The 10,878-nt window shown below is 52.1% G+C and overlaps 1 long non-coding RNA gene across 1 annotated transcript; it reads left to right on the plus strand.

The window, feature by feature from the left end:
* Positions 1-1,061: 1,061 nt before the first annotated feature.
* LOC148051325 (uncharacterized) lies at positions 1,062-10,317 on the plus strand. Its single transcript, XR_015699905.1, has 3 exons — positions 1,062-1,613; positions 8,896-9,039; positions 9,741-10,317. It is a non-coding gene; the product is annotated as an uncharacterized LOC148051325 (long non-coding RNA).
* Positions 10,318-10,878: the final 561 nt, after the last annotated feature.

Below are 10,878 nucleotides of genomic sequence, written 5' to 3' on the forward strand. Positions count from 1 at the left end.
TCGTGACAAAGTGAATCAGCCTCCCCCTGCCCCCCGCGGCAGGACGATGATTTCATCGGAGGCCAGGTGTTAGCAGATGGGTGCCAGCTCCACATGCAGGCAGCCAAGCTGCTCTTAGCATTAAAAAAAATCCCTCTTCAACAGGCTCCGAGAAGGATGAAACCAGCCACGGGAGCGTCCGCTCCTCAGCCTGCCTGCCTGGACCCTCTCCCCCATCTCCTCTCACCACTCAAGAGCTGCTTGCTGCTACCTGACTCGCTCCTCTGAGGTCCTTTTTTAGGAGGATAAGTCTGTGTTCCACCAAGCAGAACCTGATTCCCACTCCTGATCCTTCCTCCGTCCGGGAAACAAAAGGCAGGAGCCATTTGACTCATCCCCACCAGGCACGGAGGCCAAGGACATGCCTGGGAGCATCCAGGTCATGAGAAACCTCCACGTGAAAATGGGATCCGATAACAAAGCAGCAAAAACGGATGAGGAATGAGACCAGATTTCACGGGACACGCCAAAGCAGCTGGTGGCTTGGAGACGAAACAAATCTGGATGTCTTAAAGAGGCCTGGGACACTGCAGAGGAGGCGGAGATCCACCCTTTTCAAATGAGCTGGAGCTGATGCTTAACCAAAAGTGGATCAACAGTGGTTTTTTGACCGTATCATCCCATTTTTTCTAGGGGATGATGCACCCTGGGAGTGGATGGGAAAGGGTAGCTCAGCCAGGAGTTTTATAGCTTTGGATGAGGACTGTATTTCCAGCTTTTCCAGGAAAAACTGATGCTGAAGAAAGCCCCGTGTCCATTCCCTCCACCCAGCAAGCAGGCAGGTGACCATTTATCAGCCTGTTTCCAGAAAGGCAGAGAGCGGGCGTGACAGCCGCACGGATACAACTCATCTTCTCCACGGGAAGAAAACAACAGCGTGAGGACATCAACACGTGCAAAGGGTAGAAGCTGGGCAGCATTATACAAGAAGACAGGAGCAGCCGATGAAGGCAAAGTGGCCACCTGGAGAACATAATTAGCCTAGCAGGTCTTTCAGCATCATTAAGGGATTATTGTCCCATTATTATATTTGTCCTGTTGTTAAGGGACAATTTGTTCTGCTGGTTCCTGGTCAGACAAAGCTCTCCCTGACCTCCTGGGCACGGCTGGATGGCCCCTGGAAGCAGATGTTGTTAGGGCGGGTGGTGAGGTGGTCAAAGGTGTCCTCTCCTCCACAGAGACCACCAGCAGTAATGGGCTGTCTTAGGAAGCTTCAGGACACAAACCTTCCTGTTTAACTGGAGAAGTGGAAATCTTTCTTCGTGGCCTTGTCTGAAAGAGGCTTTTTTGGCTCTGCTTTAACGAAAAGCTGCAACTCCAGGCGGAAAGCAAACATCTCCTCCCAAGGATTTATTTTTCTTCTTGCAGAGCAAACTCCATCACTCTCCATCAAAACTGTTTTTGCAGATTTTTCAGCACACACTGAATATGCCTCTGCCCTGCTCCGGAGCAGGGGAAACTGAGGCACAGAGCAGAGCACGTCAGGATCTGACAAATGCTTACACTGACACGGTGGAGAGACCTTCCCGGGACAACCTGCTCTGTGCTGAGCTGGCCCCAAAGGGGAAATTACGGTAAGCTCTTACATCTAAAACATTGCAATTGATTTTCTCTCCCTGTGGCCCTGCAGGCTTTCTACTGACCATGCATGGTCAAGTCTCTGCTCTCCACCTCCTATAAAAGGTGCTGGCTGCTTGATTTCATGATGCCAGACCTCCTGGAGTTGTGTTTCCCTTTTAGGAAGGAAGATTCCTGGGCCAGAGGGCAAAAAAAAGGTATCTCAACTCTTATTGATCATGTCTTTTCATAATTAACCACTCTCTGAATGAGAGGCAGCACTTGCAGCCCAGGGGTGGGCCCGGCACAAGAAAGCCAGAGGTGTTTTCTGGCCCAGCTGTGCTGGATTTCCATGCAGATCTCCCCACCCCTCTCCAACCTGCTTCTATTTATGGGTGTCCCTGCGAGGCAAGCGATGCAGATGAAGTCAGGATGCTTATTGCTGTTCTGCTTTGCTGGCCAAATCAAACAGCGGTGTGATGCAACAGCCGCGGCTGAGGGTTGCACAAACTTTCCAGCCAGAGGAATTAATCTTTTAAATAGAAGTATGGAAAAAAAAGCAGTAAGCACAGAGGGCAGGCTCAGGGCGTCTTTCTTGGAGTGGGTCTCTGCGAGACAGGCTGCAGCACATGTTGTTCCGGCTCCCTTTGGTGAACTTTGCTAACATCGCATCGGTATTTGCTGTGGGTGTGCTTGGGTTGACCTGCTGCTTCTCTCCAGGCTCCAGCCTTGGAGGACCTGGTGCCTCGTGGGTGCACTGCTAAGGAGGGAAGGCACTGCCCCGAGCCCTGCAACCAGTCTTTGGGATGACCTTGACCCAGTCCTCTCCCAGAATTGTATCCCTACTCCTCCTCCAGATCCAGCAGATCCTTGGATAATGCTCTTGGCTGGGAGGAGCAGGTGAGGATCACCCAGGTGAGCAGCTCTTCTGGACACTGGAGTGGGGAAGATCCTGAGGGAACTTTTTACCCAAGAAAGTGCTCAAATCTCAAAACAGCAGCTAGATACGTGACCACATGCCCTCTGTGTCCTACAACATAAGCGTGGACAAACTGGGGCAGACTGATGGCCTGCTCAGCCTGTAGACCATCCATCCTATGGACCATCCAGCTAATGGTCTGCCTAGCACAGTATCCTACCTCTGAGAGCCGGGAAGAGGGAAAAAAACCCAAATCAAGCCAACATGGAGCGATTCCCTCCCAGCCTCCAACAGCTTCAAATTCAAACAATTCCTAAGGCAGAGGTGAGATCTTTGGCTGGAAGAGCCATTTTGGGACGATCAGGTGCTGAAGTTTTGGGATCCATGTAAACTTTTTGTATTTGCAACATCCTGCAGCAATAATTCCCCGGTTTAACTGTACATGTGATGGGGAGCAGCTTCCTTTTCTGTCTGAACCTGCCCTACGCTAGTGTCACTTGGTGGCTCATTCGATCCCTAGCTCTGGTGTCTTGACAGAGGGGCCAGTGAAGAGTTGTCCCTTGTCCACTCTCCAGCCACTCTTAACTTTGCAGCTCCATTCAAATCCTCCTCTGTCGTCCCTCCAACAGGAGCTATCACATATCTTTGAACCTTCTTTCACTCCTCTCTGAATCTTCCCCCAAAATTCGTAATGAGATGTGATAAGGATGAACCAAAAGACCATCTGTGCGTTATCGGGGCGGTGGAAGACCCCGGGGAGCATGCAGCAGCCGGCTGACACTTTGGCGACTCGCTGATCCTTTCTATAACCACTGACACTGTTTGTTTTTCCTTCCTGACTTTTTTGTGTGTGCTACTCCTGCGTTCGCTGCTCCTAAAGCTGCTTATAATCATGCTAAACCCCCAGTTTAGCCAAACACTGCTCTGGGTTCTGGGTGACTCACTGGGCTGTTTCCTTCACTCCCCTTGCAAGAAAAAGCCTCCTCCCTCCCTCCAGCAGCCCAGAAGGACACGGCTGGCTCCGGCACCCCCTTCTCCATGTGCGCACCCACCAGCTCCAATGCTGAAGGGCTTTTATTCCCTCTTGCTAGGTCCAGATTCAAGGTTTGCGTGGCTTCTCTCCTGCGTGGTGACTCAGATTTGGAACTTGCTGCCCATGAGATAGCCAGGTGGCCTCCTCAAAGGGTTGGCCAAGGTCTTGCTCATCTTCATAAATACCAGCCTGCAAAATCCAAAAGCTCAAACTTGCAGACAGAGGCCTGTGCAGCTCAGGCTGAGCGTGAAAATGGGTGCACAGGAGAAAATTATGAAGTCCTTTACAAGGTAATGGCTGTTTTCTAATGTATGGCACCCAAATATCTCATCTTGCTAGTGTTATTTTGATGAAGAATAACATGCGCTGTTCTTGTTTTGTACTATGTTGTCCTCCAAAACCTCTGTTATCTGTGTGCATCCACACTCAGCAGATGCACACACACATCTACTACCAAATTTTCTGTTGAAATCCTCACGTGCTAAAATCCCAGCCATCGCTCATGATTTGCTAAGCCAGATCAGGAGCTTTGGGGTCTTGCTGAAACCTCTTCACTCCGCAGGATAATTTGTAGCCCTGGCAGAAGACTATCCTCACCTTTTTTGCTGATGTCTGTGTCTTTACTGGAAAGCAAATGAATTTCCATGTGCCCTGGGGCAAAAGCGTTTGGGGCTTTGCATCTGCTCCAGAAGGGCCCAACCTATTTGCCGCTGGAATAATATTTCACATCCAGGCAAGGCCAATTAAACTAACAGAGTGCCCCACACTCCTCCTCATGGACTTGTGGGAACGGGGGGAGCCTTTGCCCGCCCTCACGGTGGTGCAGGTTGATCCTCCCATCTGGAAACACTGCGCCAGAAGCTGCCTAAGTCTTTCCACGTACAGCGTCTCCCTGTTTGACAAGGCATGGGGTGAACCAAGGGGACCTCCAGGATCTCAGGCCAAGGCAAGCAAGTCCTTCAAAGGAAATTTTAAAAAGCTTTTGGGATCTTTGTGACGCCTGGGCTGCGGCAAGGAAACACAGGCCCTCTCACGTGCACTTGGCAGTCTGATTTACTCCTGACACAGGCACAGCCAGGAGCTGGAGAGCCAGCAGTGGTCCGAGACAGGATATTTTTAATACCATCAACCATGCTGCAGCCTCTCCAGCTCAGTTTCTGACCCTTCTTCCCCCAGACCAGTCTCATAGCGGTGGCTCCAAGGGCTCAGCTTGGAGGCGGCTTTTCCCTTTGTGATGCTAAACATCTAGGAAGGAATAATCAAATTATATCCACACGATTACATGAACGAGTGTGTGAAGCATCCCAGAGAGATTTGTCCCTTGGCGAGGGCCACTGGATCAAATCAGGCTGGCAAAACACCCCTCTGGGGTTTGAACAGGGAGATGGGAGGACTGGTTTGGCCACCTTTGGTTGCCTTTCTTGAGTGCTTCTGGAACTGCTCCCCTGGTTCCCACCAGCCATAGCTTGATGGTGCTGTCTTTTCCAGGTCCTTCACCTCTTGCTGCTGTGGTTTTTAGGTGCTGCACCCTATCCTGAGCCCTCTGCCCTGGTCCACGTTGTAGCCTGAGCAATGGGTGGTCCTTCCCCCCACCCCGTATGGAGGGTGGTCCCTCCACGCAGCCCCCGTGCTGGTGCACAACAAGTAGGAAACAGATGCTTCCCCGCACAGCTCCCGCTGGAGCGAGCGGCTGCGAGCGCATCCCGCTCCCGGGGCTTACGCAATTAGCGGATGAATCAGCAGCACATCTGGGCGCCTGATGAGGCTGCACAGTCACATTTTCCCCTCCATCCCATGCCGATGAGCTCTTAAGCCCTGGGAAGGCAGCGGGCCAGCCCAGCCCGGCTGCTCGGCCGAGAAGCAGGAGGGAGAGGAAGCTGGGTTGGCTTGCCTTGCAGGGGAAATATTAAATGCTGCCATCAAAAACTAGGTCATGTCCCTTGCCCTGTGTCTTCTTGATCTGGGGGTGAAAAATCAGGTCTGTTTTCTGCAGACAGTGTTTTCATGTTCCCCCTGCCCTGAACTTGGGTATGAAGGGGAGACACAGAGGCTCCCCTCTTTTTCCTCCTGGCTCCAGGCTTTGAAGTAGAAGGTTGCTCCAGAGCTAAGCCCCATAGCATAGAGCTCGGTGTCCTGTAGGGCTGGGTTTTAGGGAGCCAAGTCATACCCAGGGCAGCACAGTGTGTAACAGCCAACAGCAAGTTTTTCACAAGCACAGGGTGAGCAGAAGGAGCCGGGAGGCTGGGGAAGGAGAAGGGGAGGCTGGGGAAGGAGAAGAGGAGGCTGGGGATGGAGAAGAGGAGGCTGCGGATGGAGAGAGGGAGGCTGGGAATGGAGAAGGAAAGTCTGGGGATGGAAAGTGGGAGGCTGGGGATGGAGAAGGGGAGGCTGGGGATGGAGAGAGGGAGGCTGGGGATGGAGAAGGGGAGGCTGGGGATGGACAAACAGAAGCTGGGGATGGAGAAGGAGAGGCTGGGGATGGAGAAGGGACAGCCTTGCTTGCCTTTGAGCCATAAGGAGGTGAAGCCAGGCTGAACAGGCACCCTTCACCCTCAGCTATTGGGTATATGTCCCCCAGTCCATCACCCAAATCTGCAAGCCACGCGAATCCCTGTCCCAGAAACACTCCTGCCCTCCAACACCGCACAGCCCCATCCAAGGGATGATTCTTCACCAGCAAGTGGCTGGAGGCTTTTTTTCTAGCCCTGCCGCACCAGGTCCCATGTACCACCTCCTCCATCACACCCCAGACGTCCAGGACCCCTCAAACAGCCTCACCCCAAGCTGGAGGGCTGGCCATGGGGAGCGGGGTGCTGATGGGCACCATGGGAGCAGCTCCCCAGGTGATGTCGGCTCGGCCTCAGCGCTGCAGGAGGGGGAACGGCTGGCGGGGGACTGCCGTCTCCCCGCTCCGCACAGTCAAGTGTCGCTCCACATCACCATCACCCTGCGCGGTGAAGGGATCGGCCACAAGCAGACAGGACCGGAGGCAGGAGAGGCGGTGCGGGGAGAGCATCCCTTCCCCCACTGCCCCGCTCCTTCCCCCAGCGCTTTCCCTCGGCTGAAATTCAGATGTTTCCCAGGATGCAAAAAGAAAGGCTAACAGGCCAGGGGGGAGGAAGGCATTTGCCAGCTGAAACAAAGCCTGGAGGGGTTCCTCGGTTAGCAGTTCCCCTCCTGGGGTATGTCATTTCCTCTCCTGCCTCCTCGTTTCCCCTCCTAAAGAACTGGGAGATCAGCCTGTAAAATCATGCGAAGGAAAAAGGAGTGCGTGGATCCCATGCTGTCACAGCACAACCAGCCCCTTCCGCAGCAAAATACGCTTTTCTGCAAAAAAATGGGAAGCTGTGGCAGTCTGGGAAGATGTCTCTGCAAATGGAGAGCTAGTTCCTTCAGGCTGTGCATCCTGGAGGTGAATATCTGGTCCTTCCCTCTGCTGAGAGGCATCAGCAAGCCCACACTGGGCCCTCGGACCTCCCCCAGCAGGATTTGGCCCCTATGAAGTATTGCACATGGGCTGCCATGCACATCCTTCATCTTCAGTCATGTCCTGGGGCCACTGTGCCCACGGGTGATGGAGGGAAGGGGACAGCAGTGGGACACTTCCATGCTCCCATTTGATCTCATTATTAATAAATAATAAATTGTTGATCCAACATGGCTCAGCCACCACCATCCTCCTCTCCCTCAAACTGGGTCCTGGGAGGGGGAAGGAGGCAGAGAAGGAGGGAGAATTTCTCCAACCAACCTAGGTCATGGGCTGTCCTGATTTTTCCATGCACAGCAGCTGATGCCATTTCCAGATTATTATCTTTTAAGTGTTACACTCAAAATTTAGTGGCAGGCAAAAAGGGAGCAGACCTCATGCACAGAGCAGGGAGTTTAGCATTAGTCTCATTAATGATCAAATCACAATAAAGCAAGTCATTTTTGTTAGCCTCGTTGCAATGAGACCAACATGTAGCGTCCAAATTATCCAATTACTGCTAATTCCTGTTAATAATGCAATTACAATTGTTATACACAGAGTTCTGACCATCTCTGGTGCTGTGCTTCACCCCTCCTCAGAGCCATCACGGCAAGTCACCAGCACCCCAGATTCTTTGCTGGAGGTGCGGAGGGTGGATGTGTTGCCCTGGTTGGTGTTGGGGGTCACTGGTGCTGTTTCCATACCTCATCAAGCAGCCTGCCGCCAGCACTTCTGTCTTACCAGTCGGCAGATCAGGTTATAGAATGATCCCTTATATTTTTTAGACCTTTACTGACTGGTAGAATGTTTTTAGGGTGAAACCACGCAATTGCAAAAAGCTTAGCTAAAGCTTGATGCTCATCGCCTGACCGCTGGGCAGATGGGCTGTCACAGCCAGCAACGCTCATCTGACCACTGGGCAATACGCTGTTACAGCTAAAACCGGCTAAAAAAAGCTCCAGCCAAGACAAGACTGCCAAGGCCTCACAAGACCTTAGCCCTCGTCTTGCTAAGCTAAATAAGGCTCATGACCTAAAGGCAACAGCCATACTTTATTTTCTGCACTATCAGGCCATAAAAGCAGTGTCAAAAAGTTATATCCCGGAGTCCTCCCTGGTGTGACGCTTGCACCCACATGTGGCATCAGCAGAGCCAGCTACACCCAGCCTCAGTGGAGCTGGGACCGGTCACAGGTTGTCCTCTCCTGCATGGAGCAGCCCTAGCAGGCTGCAGAGCTGATGCAGAGACAGCCTGTGTGATCCCCAGGGAAGAGCAGCATCTCTGCAGGTCTTGCATCTGCACTACGTTGGGTTCATCCCACCCTCCGTGTTCTCCAACCAAGAAGAAGCTGCTCTTGGAGGCCACTAGACCTCCGTCTTCCTCTTGGCCCCAAAAGAATACAGGCAACAAAACATTAATATTTACCGTGTTGCTACAGGATTTTTGCTAGCTGAACCCCTGCCTGAGCCAAGCATGAATCCTAAACAACAAAGCTCTGGGTTTCTTTCTTTTTCAACTCCCTTTGATTATTTTTAGCAGTATTCCGTTAATTACTATCACCACATCTTTTGCAAAGTGGGGTAAGCGCCCACCCATTTTCTAGTTAACAGAGCTGAGACGTGATGCGTGCCTTCAGACATCCCTGCCTAAGGAAAGCCCCAGGCTACTGGTTCAGAGGATGGCCAGAGCAAGGACGACTGGGGAGGCAGAGCAGGAAGGTTTGCTCTCAGAGCTGGGCTGGAGGATAAAACACTGCTTGCAGTGTGAGCTAATGGCAAGGAGAGATTTTTTTGAGCTTGTCAGTAGGAAGCATATGGCTGCTGCTGAACTCTCAGGCTTATTTAGGATTTAGTGCCTATTTGATCTATTTTAATCCAGATGTTCAGCTCATCACATAATGAGATCCCACCAGAGGAACCGTATTGTGATGCCTCAAAGACAGCCAAGGCCACCAAAACGTACTGAGGTGAAGGAGAAGCTTCATCAAGGCCATGCACAGCTGAGCATCCTGGGAGGGTGAAGGTGAGGACTGCTGAGCTGGGGGAGCTCGTGGCTTTCCATTGGGGCGAGATCAACACGCTGGTGTTGGGAGGCCAGTCAGCTTCCCAGGTCCTTCTCACATCCCACCCAAGCAGTTTCTAAAACCTGAAATCTTTATCTCAAAGCACAGAAATTTTGAAGGGGCTCACCCAAAGCTTGGACGTGCTTCTCTCCAGTCTCCTTTTCCCTGTGTCATGGGTCTTCTGTGCAGATAGAGGCACCGTTCTCCTTATTTCGGTGCAGGGACTGACTGCTCCACCATTCTCCTGCATCACTCCATTCCAGGCATCAAAACAGAAAAGCAACTGTGAATTGCAGAGCGATGGGAGGGAGGGTGGGAAGCACCAGCATTGCAACCCTGGAGCTGTGACGTAATATGGAGAATGTGCCCATGGCTGGACAGATAGTCCAGGATCTCCCATCCTCAGGTTCACGCTGGGATCGTTGGGCCATGCTTGGAGTACTGGGGTGGACAGGGTGGGATCTGGTGGAGATCGCCTCACCTGAATTTCAGTCTACGTGCACATGGAATGTGTCAGCTCCCACTGTCGCCTAGGGAGATGGAGGGGAGTCTAGGGCTGGAGTCAGTTGCTTGTTCATATTACCAGCTGAGAAGCCCTGCTAAAGTGCTTTCCAGGAGAAATGATGGTTATTTTGGAACACTAAATTTCTCTGTCTTCCAGGTTGGCTTGTGTCGTAGGCTCCCCAGAAGCTGACAAAAATACACCATATCCTACCAGGACAATTCCAAAATCCCACTGTCATCACTGGAAGTTTTGTGTTGAGATGTGAAAGTTTATCAAGGTTAAAAAAGGCTTTTCCCAGGTGCAACGCTGACTCTGGCCAGGTCTGGGGCTGAAGCAGTGAGCCAGAGAGCAGGTGAAGCTGACCCAAGGTGGTGGCCTGGGGCAGGAGCTGCGTGCATTTACGGTTGGCACTGGACCATGGGAAGACGGAAGCGATGAAGATGGAGGTGTCCTGCCTCCAGCCCTCCGTCTTGCCTGCTGCTTCCTGCTGTGCTGCCTCCTCTCCTGCTTCACCTCCAAGCCTCCTTGGGAGGACAAATTGTACTGAAACATCTGAACACCTCCTTTGGGAGCGCCAGCACTTGGCATCCAGCCCTCCATCAGCTGCAAGAAAGCACATCAGGCATCTCTCCACATCGGTCACCGTGCCTTTTACGGGGCATCTCTAATGGGGAGGCACACAGGAAAGGAGGTGGCTTCAGAGGACTCGGTATGGAGAAGCAAGAAAGGCTGGTAGCACCTACCCAAATCTCTGAAGGGTTGTGCCAGGCAGCCCTTTGCTGCATGAAAACAGTTTTGGTCCTTCAGGACGTCCCATGCTGATGCAGGACAGGTCTGGCTTCCCCTGGGGGTGATGTCCCAGGACTGGCCATCACTTGGAGATGAAGGAGCTGCACCTCAAGCATGCTGGTGGCCAGTTTTAGCAGATCTTTGCAAATAAACAACCCAAAGTATTTCCACCAGATGCAGGCTGGCCGTAAGCATTTATCAGTTTTAATTGTGCTGCTTTCCAAGCTCATCTAGGGGGCTTAACGGCTTCATTGCATGAAAAATCTTGGAGATAGATAGGTTTTCTTCTGCAATCAAGAGATATCATGGCATTCATCAGTTTTCACAGTCTGGTGAGCCGGGAAGCACAGCACAGGTGTGGGCACAGCCAAGGTAAATTTAAGGCAGTGCCCTGATCCCATGTGTCTGGAATCCCCATCTTCTCTGCAATTTTCCTACCCAAAGCTTTCCCTCCTCCCCACCTCCTCACCACACGGTAATTGAGCTCTCCATGAATCTTTCTGAG

Source organism: Nipponia nippon, unplaced genomic scaffold (genome assembly GCF_047370975.1).
Source record: "Nipponia nippon isolate SJK-2023a ecotype South Korea unplaced genomic scaffold, ASM4737097v1 scaffold_6, whole genome shotgun sequence".
NCBI lineage: Eukaryota > Metazoa > Chordata > Aves > Pelecaniformes > Threskiornithidae > Nipponia > Nipponia nippon.